The following is a 22770-nucleotide window of genomic DNA, read 5'->3' as shown; positions in this document are numbered from 1 at the left end:
AAACACGTACCTATAAAATATTAGGTTATGGTAACTCTCCCTCTTTCGACATAAAAAGTAAAGTAAAAATAATATAAATCTCCCCTATATAAAATGTAATACATAAAAATATTGCATATAAAATATTAATACAAAAGTATACCAATTTCTATTTAATAGATTAAATAGATAACATTGTCCCTGTTGAGGAAAGGTTCAGTGATAGGTAATGATGGAGGTACCACAAATGCTAAATTTTGTAGTATATATAGTATAGTTTGTCAACATTTATCACCCTTATGGTAATTGGTCATGGAAAGATCTTCCTATATACATTTATAAAAAGGATTGTTACGGTTTGTAAGTGTTCATTTGCATATCTTGAAACATAGTTGTTGGTGACTATTACACATTCCTTGTTTTAGGTGCTGTTGCTGTGCGTAGCGATATATCAATCAGAAGTAGGACCTAAATAGGCCAAATGTATAAGCCAGGTATATGTTTAATAAAACAGTTGTTAGTAGGGTAATTCTGTGAATGTTGCACGCTAGCTGCTATATATATATAATAATAATATAATAATATAGTGGCAGTGCAATATATATTACTTTTGTATCCCTGCCACTCTATAGCGAAAATGTGGTCATTGGGATATTATATTGTTAGTACCGTTGCAAAGTCACTGAAAATAATGGTAACACATGTACTTGTGTTCATTCAATACATTACCACTCTGACGGTATGAGGATTCTCACGACAAGTCTGCTTGTTAGTAGGGTTGAGCGAACCTGAACTGTAAAGTTCGGGTTCGTACCGAACTTTAGGATTTTTGGACAACGGACCCAAACCGGCGGCCATTTTATGCAAGTTCAGTGCACCAGCGCAGCATATGTGCATTTGTGACAGTCAAATACAAGGTTTAAATACTGCAGTTATATTTAGGGTTTTAAAAAAACACAATTTTTTTGCAAGAAAATACATTTTGGGCCTTTGCTGAAATTGTGACAGTCAAATACAAACTTTAAATACTGCAGTTATATTCTGGGTTTAAAAAAACACCCATTTTTTGCAAGACCCTACATCTGGGTCCTTTGTTGCATTTGTCAAAGTGAAATACAAGCTTGAAATACTGCAATTATATTCTGGGTTTAAAAAAAACACCCATTTTTTGCAAGACCCTACATCTGGTGCCTTTGCTGCATTTGTCACAGTCAAATACAATTGTTAGATAGTGCTGTTATATTCTGGTATTAAAAAAACACCCATTTTGGGCAAGATAATAAATTTGCGGCCTTTGCTGCATTTCTGACAGTCCAATACAAGCATTATATACCGCTGTTATATTCTGGTATTAAAAAAACACCCATTTTGGGCAAGATAATACATTTGTGGCCTTTGTTGCTTTTGTGACAGTCAAATCCAAAGTTTAAATACTGCAGTTATATTCTTGGTTTACTTGAGAAACCTTGGCGTGGTGCCCGGGCTTAGACATGTCCTATACCGTAGGATATGTTGACTAATCTCTCAATTTTAAAATCAGTTTGAGGGTTTAGTAAGATTGCAGCTTGCACCTGTCTTTGCTATTATTTTGTTATATTGTTATATTAATTATCACATCCGCACTTGTTACCTTGTGTTGGATGTCTATTGTGGTACTTGTGGTTCGCCGCGGGCATCCTCCACCGTATGCATTTTGCTGGGGATTGCCATTAGCAACAGGCCACAAGTGCAGGATTTGCTCCCCTATATATATGCACAACTGCATGTGGGTTTGAGCACCTCCTGCTAATACCACGCTAGTCTTTTCAGTTTGTATATATAGAGATTCCTGGAGGTGTATAAACTCCAATTTAAATGTGCCTGTTTTCCATCTACAGGTCACATTTAGGTGCACCTGTGAAGCCTGGGCTATATCAGCCAGTCTTGAGTGGGACTCGCAGACTCCTCCCTCCTCCCACTGCAAGCATGGTTTTATGCTGGAGGTAACTGGTGAGTTGTTTGTGAGTCGGCCTCATGCTCCTGTAATTTGCCCACTGGCTCCTGGTATTGCCCATACGGCTCAGTTAGGAGAGTGTTAGGTCCCGGGCTACTTGAGAAACCTTGGCGTGGTGCCCGGGCTTAGACATGTCCTACACCGTAGGATATGTTGACTAATCTCTCAATTTTAAAATCAGTTTGAGGGTTTAGTAAGATTGCAGCGTGCACCTGTCTTTGCTATTATTTTGTTATATTGTTTAAAAAAAACACCCATTTTTTGCAAGACCCTACATCTGGTGCCTTTGCTGCATTTGTCACAGTCAAATACAATCGTTAGATAGTGCTGTTATATTCTGGTATTAAAAAAACACCCATTTTGGGCAAGATAATAAATTTGCGGCCTTTGCTGCATTTCTGACAGTCCAATACAAGCGTTATATACCGCTGTTATATTCTGGTATTAAAAAAACACCCATTTTGGGCAAGATAATACATTTGTGGCCTTTGTTGCCTTTGTGACAGTCAAATCCAAAGTTTAAATACTGCAGTTATATTCTTGGTTTAAAAAAACACCAATTTTTTGCAAGACCCTACATCTGGGGCCTTTGCTGCATTTGTCACAGTGAAATACAAGCTTTAAATACTGTAATTATATTCTGGGTTTAAAAAAACACCCATTTTAGGCAAGACCCTACATCTGGGGCCTTTGCTGCATTTTTCACAGTGAAATACAAGCTTTAATTACTGCAATTATATACTGGGTTTAAAAAAACAAGATGTTTGCAAGATAATATATTTTGGGTCCTTTGCTGAATTTTTGACAGTCAAATACAAACTTTAAATACTGCAGTTATATTCTGGGTTTAAAAAAACACCCATTTTGGGCAAGATAATACATTTGCGGCCTTTGCTGCATTTCTGGCAGTCCAATACTAGTGTTAGATACTGCTGTTATATTCTGGGTTTAAAAAAACACCCATTTTTGGCAAGACCCTACATTCGGGGCCTTTGCTGCATTTCTGACAGTGAAATACAAACTTTAAATACTGCAATTATATAGTGGGTTTAAAAAAACACCCATTTTGGGCAAGATAATATATTTGCGGCCTTTGCTGCATTTCTGACAGTCGAATACAACGCGGTACATACTGCTGTTATATTCTGATATTAAAAAAACACCCATTTTGGGCAAGATAATACATTTGCGGCCTTTGTTGCATTTGTGACAGTCAAATACAAACTTTAAATGCTGCTGTTATATTCTGGTTTAAAAAAAAACACATATTTTTTGAAAGACCCTACATCTGGGGCCTTTGCTGCATTTGTCACAGTGAAATACAAGCTTTAAATACTGCAATTATATACCGGGTTTAAAAAAACAACCATTTTGGGCAAGACCCTATATTTGGGGCCTTTGCTGCATTTGTCACAGTCAAATACAACCAGTCAATACTGCAGTTACATTGCTGGTTGACAATTTAACATATTTTGGGACAGTGAAGTAATTGTATAAAATTCGCCTGTTACACTGTTGTGTGACCTCAACAAATTTTTCCTTTTTGACACCGGCAATGCTTTACTCTCAGTGAACTTAATTGTTGACTGTTTGTTACATGGCCGCCTGACAAAAACCATCTGTTAGTTTGGTGGGTGAACGCAAAGCATGAGGAGAGCGTCAAATAAGGGACGTGGCCCCGTTCGTGGTGCTGCTGGTGGAGCTCCTGTTGCAGGGAGAGGTTGTGGTCGATCTGTGCCAGCTACAGGCACAAGTGAAACACCTTCCTCAGGTGCGAGTAGGCGACAGAAACTTCAGCATTATTTGGTAGGGCCGAATGCGGCTCTACGAATGGTGAGGCCAAAACAAGTACAGGCGATAGTAGATTGGGTGGCTGACAGTGCCTCCAGTTCCTTCACATTGTCTCCCACCCAGTCTCCTGCTGAAAGATCAGAGTTGGCACCTGCAGTCCATGTCCATCAGTCCTTCACCTCATCCCCTTGCAAATCAGCCAAGCAGTCTGAGCCCCAAGTCATGGAGCAGTCTCTTCTGCTTTTTGATGACTCTGCTAGAACGGTTTCCGTGGGCCATCCACATAGCCCTGCCCCAGAAGTGGAAGAGATTGAGTGCACCGATGCCCAACCACTTAATTTTCAGGATGAGAACATGGGAGGACCACGGCAGGACGTCTCGGATGATGACGAAACACAGGTGCCAACTGCTGTGGCTTTCTGCAGTGTGCAGACCGAAAAGGAGGGCAGGGGTGAAGACTGGGTGGAAGATGATGTGGAGGACAATGAGGTCCTCAACCCCACATGGAATCAAGGTCATGCGAGTGACCTCAGTAGTTCGGAGGAAGAGGCGGTGGTCGCACAGAGCCACCAGCACAGCAGTAGAGGGAGCAGGGTGCAAAAGCGGAGCGGCCATCCCCTAGACAGTATGCCTGCTACTGCCCACCGCAGCAAGGGATCGAGCACACCAAAGCCAGCTCCAAGGAGTTCCCTGGCGTGGCAGTTCTTCAGACAATGTGCTGATGACAAAACACAAGTGGTTTGCATGCTGTGCAATCAGAGCCTGAAGGGAGGCATAAATGTTCTCAACCTGAGCACAACCTGCATGACCAGGCATCTAAGTGCAAAGCATGAGCTGCAGTGGAGTTGACACCTCAAAAACCAAGAAAGGTCTCTGGCTCCTCCTGATTCCTCTTCTGCTGTAGTCTCGGCCTCTTCATCCACCTCTGGAGTGACAGTGGCACCTGCCACCCCGCAAACAGAGGATCTGCCAGCAACACCACCACCTGTGTCACCAAGCATCTCCACAATGTCCCATGGAAGCGTTCAACTCTCTATCTCCCAAGCACTGGAGCGAAAGAGGAAGTAACCCCCTACCCACCCGCGATCCCTGGCCCTAAATGCCAGCATTTCAAAATTACTGGCCTTTGAAATGCTGTCAATCCGTCTGGTGGAGACAGAGTTTTAAAAGCCTTATGGCGGTGGCTGTCCCACAGTACGTCGTACCCAGCCGCCACTACTTTTCCACGCGAGCCATCCCTTCCCTGCACAACCAAGTGCAACGCCATCTGTGGCAAGGTACACCTAACTACGGATACGTGGACCAGTAAGCACGGTCAGGGACATTATATCTCCCTAGCAGCACACTGGGTAAATGCAGTGGCGGCTGGGCCTGAGGCGGATAGCAGTTTGGCGCATGTCCTTCCACCACTGAGGATTGCAGGGTGCTTCTCTTTGCCTCCTGTTGCTTCCTCCTCCTACTCTGCTTCCTCATCCTCTACCGCCTTCTCATCTGGTCAGCGAAACACCTTCACCACCAACTTCAGCACAGCCAGGGGGAAACGACAGCAGGCAGTTTTAAAACGTATCTGTTAGGGGGACAAACCCCACACAGCGCAGGAGCTGTGGATGGGCATGGAACAACAGACCAATGAGTGGTTGGTGCCAGTGAGCCTCAAGCCCGGCCTGGTGGTGTGCGATAATGGGCGAAATCTCGTAGCAGCTCTGGGACTAGCTGATTTGATGCACATCCCTTGCCTGGCGCATGTGCTGAATTTGGTGGTGCAGAGGTTCCTTAAAAATTACCTCGATATGTCAGAGCTGCTGCAGAAAATGCGGCCCGTCTGTGCGCGCTTTCGGTGTTCTCACCCTGCTGCTGCTCACCTGTCGGCGCTGCAGCGTAACTTCGGCCTTCCCGCTCACCACCTCATATGCGACATTCCCACAAGGTGGAACTCCACCTTGCACATGCTGGCCAGATTGTGCGAGCAGCAGCAGGCGATAGTGGAGTTTTAGCTGCAGCACGCACGGGTAAGTCGCTCTGCGGAACAGCACCACTTCACCACCAATGAGTGGGCCTCCATGCGATACCTGTGTGCCTTGTTGCACTGTTTTGAGTACTCCACCAACATGGCCAGTGCCGATGACGCCGTTCTCAGTGTTAGTATCCCACTTCTATGCCTCCTTAAAAAAACACTTCGGGCGATGATGAAAGAGGATGTGGCACAGTAGGAGGAGGAGGGATCATTTCATAGGGTTTCAGGCCAGTCATTCAAAAGTGGCTCAGAGGGTGCGTTCCTGCACCCAAAAATGCCAGGTACACAATTGTCCAGCCAGGGCACAGATCTGGAGGATGATGAGGTGGAGGATGAGGAGGAGGAGATGGAGGAGGAAGAACCGTGTTCACAGCAGGGTGGCACCCAAACCAGCTCATGGCCATCACTGGTGCATGGCTGGGGGGATACAGAGGACACAGACGATACACCTCCCACAGAGGACAGATTGTCGTTGCCTCTGGGCAGCCTGGCACACATGAGCGATTATATGCTGCAGTGTCTCCGCAACGACTGCCGAATTGCCCACATTCTAACTTGTGCTGATTACTGGGTGGACACGCTGCTGGATCCCCGTTACAAGGACAACGTACCGTCCTTAATTACGTCACTGGAGCGTGATCGTAAGATGCGCGAGTACAAGCGCACGCTGGTAGACACGCTGCTGATGGCTCTCCCACCTGACAGCGGGGGCACAGTAGAAGCACAAGGTGAAGGCAGAGGAGGAGGAAGAGGATGCCAACGCAGCTGGGGCACCGCCAGCACCTCAGAAGGCAGGGTTAGCATGGCCGAAATGTGGAAAAGCTTTGTCAGCAACAACAACAACGAGCACCACCAGCTGATATGGACCATCTTAGCAGGAGGCAGCATTTCAGCAACATGGTGGAGCAGTATGTGTACACACGCCTACACGTACTGAATGATGGGTCTGCCCCCTTCAACTTCTGGGTCTCCAATTTGGGCACATGGCCTGAGCTTGCCCTTTACGCCTTGGAGGTGCTTGCCTGCCCTGCAGCCAGTGTATTGTCTGAACGTGTGTTTAGCACGGCAGGGGGTGTTATCACAGACAAGCGCAGCCGCCTGTCCAAAGCCAATGTGGACAAGCTCACGTTCATTAAAATTAACCAGGCAGGGATCCCACAGGACTTGTCCGTACCTTGTGCAGAATAGACATGTATACCGGCCCTACCCAACCATTGTTATACTACAGCGCAATTGCTCATTGTTGTATTTTTGATATTTCCCACTTTTTTGGGGTGTACCCTAATTTAAAAAAATTAAATAAAGTATTAAAACCAAAAACCAGTGTTTGCTACCTCGTACTCCTCTATCGCCTTTTCCACCTACACCGGTACGTCCACCGCCTCCTCAACCTCCTACTCCATTTGGATCTCCACCTCATACATCAAGATAATTTTTTTTTTTTTTACTTATTTTATTTTAAGTCATTTTACTAAATTGTTTGTTACATTTTTGAGTGAAATTCACCAATTTTTGGCTGTGATATACCCCTGCTCTACCTAGTAGACAGGGAAATACATTTCACTAATTTGTCTGTTACATTTTCGAGTGAAATTCACAAATTTTTGGCTGTGATATACCCCTGCTCTACCTAGAAGACAAGGAAAAATATTTTACTAATTTGTCTGTTACATTGTCGGGTGAAATTCACCAAATTTTGGCTGTGATATACCCCTGCTCTACCTAGTAGACATGGAAATACATTTCACTAATTTGTCTGTTACATTGTCGGGTGAAATTCACCAATTTTTGGCTGTGATATACCCCTTCTCTACCTAGTAGACAGGGAAATAAATTTCACTAATATGTCTGTTACATTGTTGGGTGACATTCACCAATTTTTGGCTGTGATATACCCCTGCTCTACATAGTGGACAAGGAAATACATTTCACTAATTCGTCTGTTAGATTGTTGGGTGACAAATGCTCATCTTTGGCTCTAGAAAGTACATTTGCAGCCTACACTGCATTTAGGACAGTACGAATCAGGTGAGGCCAGAACAAGTACAGACTATAGTAGATTGGGGGGCTGACAGTGCCTACAGTTCCTTCGCATTGTCTCTCACCCAGTCCCCTGCTGAAAGATCAGAGTTGGCACCTACAGCCCATGTACATCAGTTTTTCACTTTACCCCCTTGTAAATCAGGCAAGCAGTCTGAGCCCCAAGTCATGCAGCAGTCTTATGCTTTTTGATGACTCTGCTGGCAGGGTTTCCGTGGGCCATCCACCTAGCCCTGCACCAGAAGTGGAAGAGATTGAATGCATTGATGCCCAACCACTTATGTTTCAGGATTAGGACATTGGAAGACCACCGCAGCACGTCTCTGATGATGACAAAACACAGATGCCAACTGCTGCGGCTTTCTGCAGTATGCAGACCGACAGGGAGGGCAGGGGTAAAGAGTGGGTGGAAGATGATGTGGAGGATGATGAGATACTAGACCCCACATGGAATCAAGGTCATGCAAGTGACCTGTCTAGGTCGGAGGAAGAGGCGGTGGTCGCACAGAGGCACCAGCACAGAAAAAGAGGGAGCAGGGTGCAAAAGCGTCTGTTACATTCTTGGGTGACATTTTACCATTTTTGCCGTGAATAAACCCCTGCTCTGCATAGGTGACAGGGACATAAATTTCAAAAAAATCGTCTGTTACATTGTCAGGTGACGTTTTACCAATTTTGCCATATACAAACCTCTGCTCTGCATAGGTGACAGGGACCTAATTTTTGTAAAATCGTCTGTTCAATTGGTGGGTGACATAAACACAGTTTTGCCGTGAATAAACCTCTGCTCTGCATAGTTGACAGGGACCAAAAATTTTAAAAATCGTCTGTTCTATTTGTGGGTGAAATTAACCCATTTTTGCCAATGAAAAACCCCTGCTCTGCATAGGTGACAGGGACTTAAATTTCTAAAAATTCATCTTTAATTGACGTGCGCCACCTCCTTTAATTCGATCCTTCCTCTTTAACAACTTCTCCAAAATTTCCGCTCGATCAAATTTCATCCATTGACCTCCCTTGGATGTGGTATCCCTTTCTCAAGCTCCCTCACCGGCATGGAACCCTGATTCGCCGGCTAACCGTGATAAACATGGTAGGCGCAAAGAACATAGAAAGTTGATAGAGAAGATATCCAATTGGATCGTGGACATCACGGGGACGTGCAACATGGTGGGGCCTCCTCAACCACCTACTCCATATGGACCTCGTCCTCCTAGATTAAGATTAGTATTTTTTATCTTTATGTATTTTATGTTACTGAAAGTCATTTCCCTATCCACATTTGTTTGCAGAGCACTTGCCATGCTCTTAACCACATTTTGCTGCCATTTGCAGCCCTCTAGTCTTTTCCATGACTTTTTTAGAGCCATTTTAGTGCTCCAAAGTTCGGGTCATAAAACAAGACACACTTTGTGAAAGAAACAACCACCTTAAAAAATCCAGACCGAAATTAACTTGATGCCAATTTAATTATCAGTCACTCCCTAAAGCCAAGTATATATAATCGCACCTATAACATGTCAATATATGATTAGCCACTGAAGAAGGAGCAAGGTTTAAGCTCCAAAACACATTTGGTTTTTATAAGATATTCATCTATCATACAGTATATCATTATAGAGGACTTTGCCCTATTTTCCAAAAACTCAAGGAAAATCCTCTTTGAAGTGCCTGCTGTACATTGAAATGCTTGCCGCACATTGAACATTACTCTATCGGCAGAGGAATCTGAACGGGAGGAAGACAAACCACACCTACATCTAATACCCACGTGGTTCGCCACGTTGGACGCCGAACAAAGCGCAATCACAGGTCCTTCATCCACTATAATAGGATAGTGAACAAGACCCGCTAACCAGACAGACAGATGACCTCTTTATGAGACACAGAAGGCAGCGAAACCATAACAAGCAGACTTGTCGTGAGAATCCTCATACCGTCAAAGTGGTAATGTACTGAATGAACACAAGTACATGTGTTACCATTATTTTCAGTGACTTTGCAACGGTACTAACAATATAATATCCCAATGACTACATTTTCACTAAAGAGTGGCAGGGATACATAAGCAATATATATTGCACTGCCACTATATTATTATATTATTATTATATATATAGCAGCTAGTGTGCAATATTCACAGCATTCTTTCGGCCTATTTAGGTCCTACTTCTGATTGATATATCACTACGCACAGCAGCAGCACCAAAAACAAGGAATGCGTATTAGATTAAAAAAGAGAAAAAAAGAGAATTAGTTCACACATCCACAAGCTTAGCTTTACATAGAAACATAGAAACATAGAATGTGTCGGCAGATAAGAACCATTTGGCCCATCTAGTCTGCCCAATATATCTGAATCCTATGAATAGTCCCTGGCCCTATCTTATATGAAGGATAGCCTTATGCCTATCCCATGCATGCTTAAACCCCTTCACTGTATTTGCAGCTACCACTTCTGCAGGAAGGCTATTCCATGCATCCACTACTCTCTCAGTAAAGTAATACTTCCTTATATTACTTTTAAACCTTTGCCCCTCTAATTTAAAACTGTGTCCTCTTGTGGTAGTTTTTCTTCTTTTAAATATGCTCTCCTCCTTTACCGAGTTGATTCCCTTTATGTATTTAAAAGTTTCTATCATATCCCCTCTGTCTCTTCTTTCTTCCAAGCTATACATATTAAGGTCCTTTAACCTTTCCTGGTAAGTTTTATCCTGCAATCCATGTACTAGTTTAGTAGCTCTTCTCTGAACTCTCTCTAGAGTATCTATATCCTTCTGGAGATATGGCCTCCAGTACTGCGCACAATACTCCAAGTGAGGTCTCACCAGTGTTCTGTACAGTGGCATAAGCACTTCACTCTTTCTACTGCTTATACCTCTCCCTATACATCCAAGCATTCTGCTGGCATTTCGTGCTGCTCTATTACATTGTCTTCCCACCTTTAAGTCTTCTGAAATAATTACTCCTAAATCCCTTTCCTCAGATACTGAGGTCAGGACTGTGTCAAATATTCTATATTCTGCCCTTGGGTTTTTACGCCCCAGGTGCATTATCTTGCACTTATCCACATCAAATTTCAGTTGCCAGAGTTCTGACCATTCTTCTAGTTTTCCTAAATCCTTTTCCATTTGGCGTTTCCCTCCAGGAACATCAACCCTGTTACATATCTTTGTGTCATCAGCAAAAAGACAAACCTTACCATCGAGGCCTTTTGCAATATCACTTATGAAGATATTAAACAAAATTGGTCCCAGTACAGATCCCTGTGGAACCCCACTGGTAACATGACCTTGTTTTGAATGTTCTCCATTGACTACAACCCTCTGTTGTCTGTCACTCAGCCACTGCCTAATCCACTCAACAATATGGGAGTCCATGCTCAATGACTGCAGTTTATTGATAAGTCTTCTATGTGGGACAGTGTCAAAAGCCTTACTAAAATCTAGATATGCGATGTCTACTGCACCTCCACCGTCTATTATTTTATTCATTGTTTGACATGATCTCCCTGAAGTAAACCCATGTTGTTTTTCATCTTGCAATCCATGGGATTTTAGATGTTCCACAATCCTATCCTTTAATAGGGTTTCCATTAATTTGCCTACTATTGATGTCAGACTCACTGGTCTATAGTTGCTCGATTCCTCCCTACTACCTTTCTTGTGAATGGGCACGACATTTGCCAATTTCCAATCTTTCGGGACGACTCCTGTTACTAATGATTGGTTAAATAAATCTGTTAACGGTTTTGCCAGCTCACCACTAAGCTCTTTTAATAATTTTGGGTGTATCTCATCAGGCCCCTGTGACTTATTTGTCTTCACCTTAGACAGCAAACTTATAACATCTTCCTCTGTAAAGATACATGCATCAAACGATTTATTAGTCATCCTTTCTAGTGGAGGTCCTTCTCCTTTTTCTTTTGTAAAAACTGAACAGAAGTATTCATTAAGGCAGTCGGCTAGCCCTTTATTCTCTTCTACATACCTTCCGTCCTTTGTTTTTAATTTAGTTATTCTTTGTTTTAATTTCCTTTTTTCATTTATATATCTGAAGAATGTCTTATCCCCTTTTTTCATAGACTGAGCTAGTTTTTCTTCTGCCTGTGCTTTAGAAGTTCTTATAACTTGCTTGGCCTCTCTCTGCCTAATCTTGTAGATTTCCTTATCTTCATTGCTCTGGGTTTTTTTATAATTACAAAATGCTAGCTTTTTATTTTTAATGATTTGGGCCACTTCTGCTGAGTACCACAGTGGTCTCTTCCTTTTTTTGCTTTTACTGACAAGTCTAATGCAATTTTCTGTTGCCTTCAATAATGCACCTTTTAAGTAGTCCCATTTCTCCTGGACTCCATGTAATCCGTTCCAGTCTGATAAGGACTCATTTATGACTAATTTCATTTTTGAAAAGTCTGTTTTTCTAAAATCTAAAACTTTTGTTTTTGTGTGGTGGGACTCTTTCGCAGTTCTTATATTAAACCACACTGACTGGTGATCACTAGATCCCAAGGTTTCGCCTACAATGACATCATATACCGAATCCCCATTTGTGAATACCAAATCCAAAATGGCCTCCCTCCGGGTTGGCTCCTCAACCACTTGTTGTAGAGATAACCCCAGTAGGGAATTTAGAATATCTGTACTCCTGGTAAAACTTGCTATTTTGGTTTTCCAGTTTATATCTGGAAGATTGAAATCTCCCATAATGATAACTTCTCCTTTCATTGTCATTTTAGCTATTTCTTTAACTAGTAGATCATCTAGTTCTTTAACTTGACCAGGTGGTCTATATATCACACCTACACGAGTTACTGCATGGTTAGCAAACTGCAACGTAACCCAAACTGACTCTATGTTGGCCTCACCAACTTGTATTAGGTTAGATTTAATGCTATCTTTCACATACAGGGCCACTCCTCCTCCTTTCTTGCCTTCTCTGTCTCTTCTGTATAAAGAGTACCCTGGTATGGTTATGTCCCAGTCATTTCTTTCATTAAACCATGTCTCCGTAACAGCCACTAAATCTACATTCTCAGATGCCATTATTGACCCAAGTTCATTGATTTTTTTACCTAAACTGCGAGCATTTGTAGACAGGACTCTGAGCTTATCATTTCTTAACCTCTGTGCTTCTGACCTGTTCTGGCATTGTTTCGGGGGGCAATTGGACTCTTTTATTTTCACTCTTTTGCCCCCCCTTCCTAGTTTAAATACTCTTTCGCAAATTCTTGGAGTTGTTCACTAAGTACATTTGTTCCTTTGAGAGAAAGATGCAAACCATCTTTTTTGTACAGTTCCTTTCTATTCCAAGTAGAGCTATCATGAGAAACAAAGCCAAATCCTTGCTCTTGACACCATTTACCAAGCCATATGTTGAACTCCTTTATGCGCCTCTGCCTATCATTCTGAACATTATGCACAGGCAGAACTTCAGAAAATGAAATGGTGGATGCAAAATCCTGTACGTCATTACCAAGTGTGATAAAAGATTTTTTCACCTCTGACACTTCATTGCAAGCCAGGTCATTTGTCCCTAGATGGACAAGAACATCCACGTCCCCTTCCTGCTTTGCTTGCTTAACAATATTAATAATACGTCTTCTATCTCTTCTAGCAGTAGCCCCAGGGAGACATCTCACAAAACCATTTTCTTTAAGCTCCACACTTCTTATGATTGAATCACCCAGCAACAGCTGCTTCCTTTGAGACTTCACTTTATCTTTTTTGTTGCATACATTAGACATAGGAGTCGATGGTTTCTCACCCTCTGTGCTTGAGTCCATATCCATGTTGTCCTTACATTCTGAGAGTGCTGCAAATGAATTATGGAGAACCACCGACTGTGGGACATGTCTTCTATCCACCACTCTAAGACTTCCAGAACCTCTCAGCAAAATTAACATCGCTTCTCAGCGCAATAAATAGTGTACGGCCCCTTATGCGTATTGATGGAATGCGTATTAATCACCAACAACTATTTTTCAAGATATGCAAATGAACTCTTACAAACCGTAACAATCCTTTTTATAAAAGTATATAGGAAGATCTTTCCAGGAACAATTACCATAAGGGTGATAAATGTTGACAAACTATACTATATATACTACAAAATTTGGCATTTGTGGTACCTCCGTCATTACATATCACTGAACCTTTCCACAACAGGGACATTGTTATCTATTTAATCTATCAAATAGAAATTGGTATACTTTTGTATTAATATTTTATATGCATTATTTTTATGTATTACGTTTTATATAGGGGGGATTTATATTACTTTTACTTTGCTTTATATGTTGAAAGGCGAAGAGTTACCGTAACCTAATAACTTATTAGTACGTGATTTTACATATTTATTTTAATAAAATGGTGTATTTAGTATAACGTATACTTGTGTTCCACGTAGCCCCAGATGAGAGAGTGCCTGTCACATTTATATCTTGTGTGCCTGTTTCTCATTGGTGATTCCACTGCTTCTGTGAATTTAACAAAAAAATTCAATTTGTGATGAATTACTTCATCGCAAAGTGCATTCCTTTGTATGTAATGGGCGCAATGATGTGGAATCGCATTCGCACCCCCCCCCCGTCATTAGTAACATAGTAAGGGTACTTTCACACTAGTGGCAAGGGACTCCGGCAGGTTGTTCCAGCAGGTGAACAGCCTGTCGGATCCGTCCTGCTGCTAGTTCACGTGTGCCCCCGGACTGATGCTCTGTCCCCAATGACTATAATGAGGGCAGGGGCAGAGTTCCGGTGGCAGCACAGCAGCGTACGCTAAGAGGCAGTCGGAATAAAAGTACTGCATGCATTATAGTCAATGGGGACGGAGCCACAGGACACACGTGAACTAGCGGCAGGACGGATCCGACAGGCTGTTCACCCGCCGAAAAAGCCTGCCGGAGTCCCCTGTCGCTAGTGTGAAACTAGCCTAACATAGTTTATAAGGCTGTAAAAAAGACATCTGTCCATCCAGTTCAGCCTGTCCCTCCGTTCATCGTTGAGTCTACACTTTAGACCTTTTAGGGGTCAATTAGGGCAAAAAAAATTAAAAAATACTCACCTTATCCATTTACTTATGTAGAGTCAGTCACGGCCTTCTAGTTTGAAGATCCCGCGCAAAATCTCACGAGGTTAAGTGATGAAGTCATCACACTGGCACGCCGGCCGGTCACGATGACGTCATCACTGATAATGTCACCGCACCCGGCCTTCGTGGTGACTTCATACGCAAGATTTTGCTCAGTTCCTGCAATCAAGATGGCTGTAAGGACCTCTTCGCGCAAATGGATGAGCTGAGTATGTTTTTTTTAAACCTCTATTTCAGGAAAAATAGGTTTGTTACCATGAAGTGCAAGGAATTTCGGCTTCATGACAAATCAAATCTTACCTGAACTTCAGATCGAAGTCCACTTTGTTAACTTTGATTCGCTCTAGTCAATATGCTCCTGCTTCTGGGAAAAGAGAGCTACAATTCTGCATGGCTGAATCTTTTACCCTATGGCTACATGAGCAGTGCCATGCCACAAGCAATTATTTATTTTTGATAAAATTTAATCGTCTTACGAGTTGATTCCCTAGGCCAGTGATGGTTAACCTTTTACAGACCGAGTGCCCAAACTGCAACCCAAAACCCACTTATCGCAAAGTGCCAAAAACGGCAATTAAACCAGAATACTACAGTCCAATATAGTATATTTTCCAATTACTTTATCATTTACGTAGCTATAATAGCCTGCCTACATTCAGTGCGCTGCCAGTGCTGTTCATAGTGCGCCCTGCACTGATGAATGGCAGGTAAAGTCTAAGGCATATTGGTACACCATAGACTTTTTCCAGTATGCGGGTGCCCACAGAGAGGGCTCCGAGTGCCGCTTCAGGCAAATGCCTGCTTTGCCTACCGTTCATCCTAGCTCCTCTTGTACTACTGTGCACTTCAAGCCTCTGGAGCAGGTAAATAGGCTATTTGAAGACTTTACCTACTCAGGATACCTCATAAGGATTTATATTTACAGGACAATTTTTGATTTTAGGGGGAAATGCTCAGAACTGGGTTCAATTTAAGCATAAATAACATCACTGAATGACTGAGCATTGACAGGAACTAAATTCCATACAAAAAAAACAGATGTTTTTCGTCATTTCAGACAAGGCAGATGAGTTACCATTTTATAATGAACCTGCAGTGCAAGAAGCCTTGCACCTGTCACTATTGAACTCAGATTAGTTACACAGAGTAATCATCAAGGCGGGTTGTGAATGGTAAATGCTGCTTAATACTCTACAATATAAATATCTTTAACAGAAGGAGAATATAACGTTTCTGTTGTGCTTTTCCGCAAGATTGAAGCCCTCACATTTCCTTAATAGAGGGATTTTAACATGGCAATCATTGGTACTTTGCCACATACGTAGATGTTTTACACAAATTACATGTCCCTTTGATCCATTAAGATAGAACAGTATAAGATGTTCATTTTCTTGAAGGCTTTTGGTCTATAAAAGGAATTCAGTAACAGGATCCAACATCAGGCCTCACACAGCTACTGCATTCAGACTTGTCATCCTGCTAGAGTAGAGCACACGTAAAAGCGAAATGATTCTTAATAGCAGAAAACTACATTACTTCATGAAAGACAGTCTTAACCATTTCACACCCCGGTAACCAGAGGTGGCTCATCTAATACTTGTGTAGTCTATGAAGTCGGTGAACTTCATGCTTAAATTCCTGAAAATCAACTATCAAACTGGAAAGACACTAAGATAAAATGTGGTGGATAACTGTTTGCTTCCCTTAACGAATTGTGTAAATTTTTAGGTACCTACTAATTGTGCAAATTTTTAGGTACCCTACTCAGATGTAGGAATAGATAAGGGCCCAATCAAGCCATTGGTTTTTTTTATGTGTTTAATTTTTATAGTTTACTTTTATTCTGCGAGTCAGTACGATTATAGCAATACCAAATTTATATATTATTATGTTTTTATTAAAATAAAACTTCCAAAATGTTTTGTTTTGTTTTTTTGCATTGCCAAATTCTGACACCTGTAACTTTTTTATATACAGTTTTTTTCATCCTATAAGAAAAGTGAGGGAAAAATATCAGAGCGTCTTATAAGGTGAATAGTAAATAATGCTTCCATTATGGAAGCGCTCATTAGTATAGTAGGACCAGGAAGCAGTGAATAGAGATGGCCTTGCGGTTCGCCTGGCGGTCGTTTCGCGGCAAACTTTGCTAGTTCACGGTTCGCCGAACAGGCGAACATATGGCGATGTCCGCCTGCGCCATATTCTTTTGCATTGTGCCGAACTTTAACTTATGACACATCCATCAGGTGGGATAGGACAGCCAATTAAGACGTTTCAGCACATGGACATATCCCCTACCTTATAAATAAACCCGATCTGGCCACCATTTTACAATCAGTCTTTTGCCAGTGTAGGGAGAGGTTGCTGTGTGGAGCAGGGACAGGCTGTTAGGGACACCAAACGCTAGCTAATAGGCCCACAAAAGTCCTTTTAAGGACTGGGATAGGTGTGACATACTAAGGGGTGTGATATACTTATGATATACTTTCTAACATAGAAAGTATATTATAGTGCATTTGTATTGTGCAGCAGTTGTGTGTGGTTCTGCTGCGATACTGCAGCTATACAGAGAAACAAACGCTATTGGAACAACTAATTGCAACTGGTGTGATATACCAGTTGCCCCCCAAAAAACTGATTGAAGCAGGGGTGTTCTATACCTATAATATACTTTCTATATAGTGCATGTGTATTGTGCAGCAGTTGTGTGCAGTTCTGCTGAGATACCGCAGCTATACAGAGGGACAAACGCTATTGGAACAACTAATTGCAACTGGTGTGATATACCAGTTGCCCCCCAAAAAAACTGATTGAGGCAAGGGTGTGATATACCTAAAATATAATTTCTATATAGTGCATTTGTATTGTGCAGCATTTGTGTGCTGTACTGCTGAGATACCGCAGCTATACAGAGGGACAAACGCTATTGGAACAACTAATTGCAACTGGTGTGATATACCAGTTGTCCCCCAAAAAAAACTGATTAAGGAAGGGATGTGATATAGCTATAATATACTTTCTATATAGTAGCAGGGGGGATCGTGACCGATAAGCGCACTCGCCTAGCTCATGACAGTGTGGACTACCTCACATTTCTAAAAATGAATGAGGCGTGGATCTCGGAGGAATTCAACACCTGTGATGACCATGTTCAATTGAATTTCTTAATGCCAGCACACACATATCCGCCACCACCCAGAACAAATAATGGTCCCTTTCTTATGTGAATACAGAGGCATAAAAGGCCTTTTCTGTCCGGTGAATGCCTAATGTTTGGGACCTCGGAGGAATTTAACATCTGTGACGACCACGTGTTATCGAATTTCAACTATTATCATTTGGGGTTTTTGCAAGAGGGGGGATTTTGTTAGCCATGTTTTTAATCCAATTTTATATTTTTTGTTTATTCAAACATATGTATTTAACATGTATTTGTAGTGGCCTGCAGTAAAATTGATATCCATCGACCGTCTAATATACCTCCAGCCACATAATCACTTAATGTTTTCTGTACGGTGAATGAATCATTTTTGGGGCCTGTAGTCTACTGGCCTGCAGTAAAATTGATATTCAATGACCGTTTAAAATACCTCCGGCCACATAATCACTTGATGTTTTCTGTCCGCTGAATGAATAATTTTTGGGGCCTGTAATCTAACTGGCCAACAGTAAAATTGTTATATGGTTACCGCCTAATGTACCTCCAGCCACATAATCAATTGTTCTTTTCTGTACAGCGAATTAATAATTTTTGGGGCCTGTAATCTAACTGGCCAACAGTAAAATTGTTATATGGTGATCGTCTAATATACCTCCAGCCACATAGAAACATAGAAACATAGAATGTGTCGGCAGATAAGAACCATTTGGCCCATCTAGTCTGCCCAATATATCTGAATCCTATGAATAGTCCCTGGCCCTATCTTATATGAAGGATAGCCTTATGCCTATCCCATGCATGCTTAAACCCCTTCACTATATTTGCAGCTACCACTTCTGCAGGAAGGCTATTCCATGCATCCACTACTCTCTCAGTAAAGTAATACTTCCTTATATTACTTTTAAACCTTTGCCCCTCTAATTTAAAACTGTGTCCTCTTGTGGTAGTTTTTCTTCTTTTAAATATGCTCTCCTTCTTTACCGAGTTGATTCCCTTTATGTATTTAAAAGTTTCTATCATATCCCCTCTGTCTCTTCTTTCTTCCAAGCTATACATATTAAGGTCCTTTAACCTTTCCTGGTAAGTTTTATCCTGCAATCCATGTACTAGTTTAGTAGCTCTTCTCTGAACTCTCTCTAGAGTATCTATATCCTTCTGGAGATATGGCCTCCAGTACTGCGCACAATACTCCAAGTGAGGTCTCACCAGTGTTCTGTACAGCGGCATAAGCACTTCACTCTTTCTACTGCTTATACCTCTCCCTATACATCCAAGCATTCTGCTGGCATTTCGTGCTGCTCTATTACATTGTCTTCCCACCTTTAAGTCTTCTGAAATAATTACTCCTAAATCCCTTTCCTCAGATACTGAGGTCAGGACTGTGTCAAATATTCTATATTCTGCCCTTGGGTTTTTACGCCCCAGGTGCATTATCTTGCACTTATCCACAACAAATTTCAGTTGCCAGAGTTCTGACCATTCTTCTAGTTTTCCTAAATCCTTTTCCATTTGGCGTTTCACTCCAGGAACATCAACCCTGTTACATATCTTTGTGTCATCAGCAAAAAGACAAACCTTACCATCGAGGCCTTTTGCAATATCACTTATGAAGATATTAAACAAAATTGGTCCCAGTACAGATCCCTGTGGAACCCCACTGGTAACATGACCTTGTTTTGAATGTTCTCCATTGACTACAACCCTCTGTTGTCTGTCACTCAGCCACTGCCTAATCCACTCAACAATATGGGAGTCCATGCTCAATGACTGCAGTTTATTGATAAGTCTTCTATGTGGGACAGTGTCAAAAGCCTTACTAAAATCTAGATATGCGATGTCTACTGCACCTCCACCGTCTATTATTTTAGTCACCCAGTCAAAAAAATCTATAAGATTGTTTGACATGATCTCCCTGAAGTAAACCCATGTTGTTTTTCATCTTGCAATCCATGGGATTTTAGATGTTCCACAATCCTATCCTTTAATAGGGTTTCCATTAATTTGCCTACTATTGATGTCAGACTCACTGGTCTATAGTTGCTCGATTCCTCACTACTACTACTACTACATAATCACTTGATCTTTTATGTAAGGTGAATGCATAATTTTCGGGGCCTGTAATCTAACTGGCCAACAGTAAAATTGTTATACGGTGAGCGCCTAATGTACCTCCAGCCACATTAGCAATTGTTCTTTCCTGTACGGTGAATGAAAAATTTTTTGGTCCTGTAGTCTACTGGCCTGTAGTAAAATTAATATACATTGACCGTCTAATATACCTCCGGCCACATAATCACTTGATGTTTTCTGTCTGGTGAATGAATTATTTTTGGGGCCTGTAATCCACTGGCCTGCAGTAAAATGTATATTTATTGACCGTCTAATATACCTCCAGCCACATAATCACTTGATCTTTTCTGTAGGGTGAATGCCTAATTGTTGGGGCCTCGGAGGAATTCAACACCAGTGATGACCACGTGTTATCGAATTTTACCTATTATCATTTGAGGTTTATTCAATCGGGGGGATTTCGTTAGCCATGTTTTTAATAAAAATTTATATTTTTAGTAATTCACTAATATGACTGGCTCTTAACACACCTCCTGTATTTTAATAATTCTTCTTATTAAATTATTAAAATACAGGAGATGTGTTAAGAGTCAGTGATATTAGTGAATTATTTGTAGCATTTGGTACCTTCGGGGGAACAGTAGTCTGGGCTCCACACCAGCTGGTGAGCTCCTTCACACAGTTAATATAATATTTATATTTTTAGTACTTTTAAACATATTTATTTTACATTTATTTGTACTGGCCTGCAGTAAAATTGATATCCAATGACCATCTAATTTACCTCCAGCCACGTAATCACTTGTTCTTTTCTGTACATTGAATGAATAATTTTTGGGGCCTGTGCTCCACTGGCCTGAAGTAAAATTGTTATCCAATGACCATCTAATATACCTCTAGCCATATAATCACTTGATGTTTTCTGTCCGGTGAATGCCTAATGTTTGGGGCCTGTACTCCCATAGCCTAAAATAACATTTTTCTAGGCTTCAGCAGGTCACATTTTTGACAGTTTTTCATTAAGACGTATAAAAATGGCCCCTGATTAAAATACATATTTTTTTGTGGGAATTTTTGCCATTGATCCCCCTCTGGTATGTCACTGTCCATGTTGTGGGAGGATTTGTGCACTTCTTGTAAGTATTTGGTGGCTGCAATAATAACCTGAAGGTTTTTCAGGTTCGCCTGCCATTAAAGTGAATGGGGCCCACCGTGAACTTGCGGTTCGCAAACATTTGATAATTGATGTTCGTCCATCACTATCAGTGAATACAGTGCTCCCTGTGCTGACTCTCGTCTAGTCTTTGTCAGTTGGCTGCTGCACGCTGTGCTGTGACCTGCGCACAGTGACAAGACGTTGGTGTGCTTTGTGACCTCACGCTGTGCGATGTCGGGTCACAGCACAGGGTGGCTGGAAGAGTGATAAATCTCAGGAGCAGCGGCAGTTTCATCCAGAACAGGAGAGGTGAGTTGATTTTTGTTTTTTTTTGTCATTTCAGACAAGGCAGATGAGTTACCATTTTATAATTAACCTGGGGTCTGATCTGAGGTCTTTTTGTGGGTCAGAAGTGCAGTTTAATTATCACTGGGGTTCCTTTTGGGGGTCTGATTAAAATTGTGCATCTGACCTGAGGTTTGATTAACACTGGGAGTCTGAGCTGAGTTCTGATTGTTGGGGGTGTAATTTGGGGTCTGAGCTGAGATCTGATTAATATTGGAGGTTTGATGGGGAGTCTCAGCTGAGGTCTGATTAAGGCCTATTGCACACGACCGTATGGCTTTTTCAGTGTTTTGCGGTCCGTTTTTCACGGATCCGTTGTTCCGTTTTTTGTTTCCGTTGTGTTTCTGTTCCGTTTTTCCGTTCCGTTTTTCCGTATGGCATATACAGTATACAGTAATTACATAGATAAAATTGGGCTGGGCATAACATTTTCAATAGATGGTTCAGCAAAGAACGGAACGGAAACGGAAGACATAAGGATGCATTTCCGTATGTGTTCCGTTTTTTTTGCGGACCTATTGACTTGAATGGAGCCACTGAACGTGATTTGCGGGCAATAATAGGACGTTTTCTATGTTAAAACGGAACGGAAAAACGGAAATACGGAAACGGAATGCATACGGAGTACATTCCATTTTTTTTTGCGGAACCATTGAAATGAATGGTTCCGTATACGGACCGTATACGGAACGCAAAAAACGGCCAGTAAACGGGAAAAAAACCGGCCGTGTGCAGGAGGCCTTAACATTGGGGGTCTGATTGGGGGTCTGGTCTAAGGTCTAATGAAAAATATTTTTTTCCCTTATTTTCCTCCTCTAAAACCTAGGTGTGTCTTATGGGCAGTTGCGTCTTATCAGGCGAAAAATCAAGCATATTTTAATTTACAGAAGTATGTAAAGGCTATTTTTTTTTATTAGTAACATATTGGCATATGTATGACTTTTTGATCCATTTTTCATTTTGTATACTATGGCATTCGCTGTCTGAGATAAATACATTTATATATTAATAGTTCAGGCATTTTTGAAGATGTGAAAATACCAATTATGTTTATATTTAAATTATTTTTAATAACTAAAGTGGAGAAAGGTGAGGGTTTAAATGTTTTATTCTTTTTTGTTTTTTGTATTT

This window comes from Bufo bufo, chromosome 2, assembly GCF_905171765.1.
Source record: "Bufo bufo chromosome 2, aBufBuf1.1, whole genome shotgun sequence".
Classification (NCBI taxonomy): Eukaryota; Metazoa; Chordata; class Amphibia; order Anura; family Bufonidae; genus Bufo; species Bufo bufo.
This window is presented reverse-complemented; position numbering follows the sequence as displayed.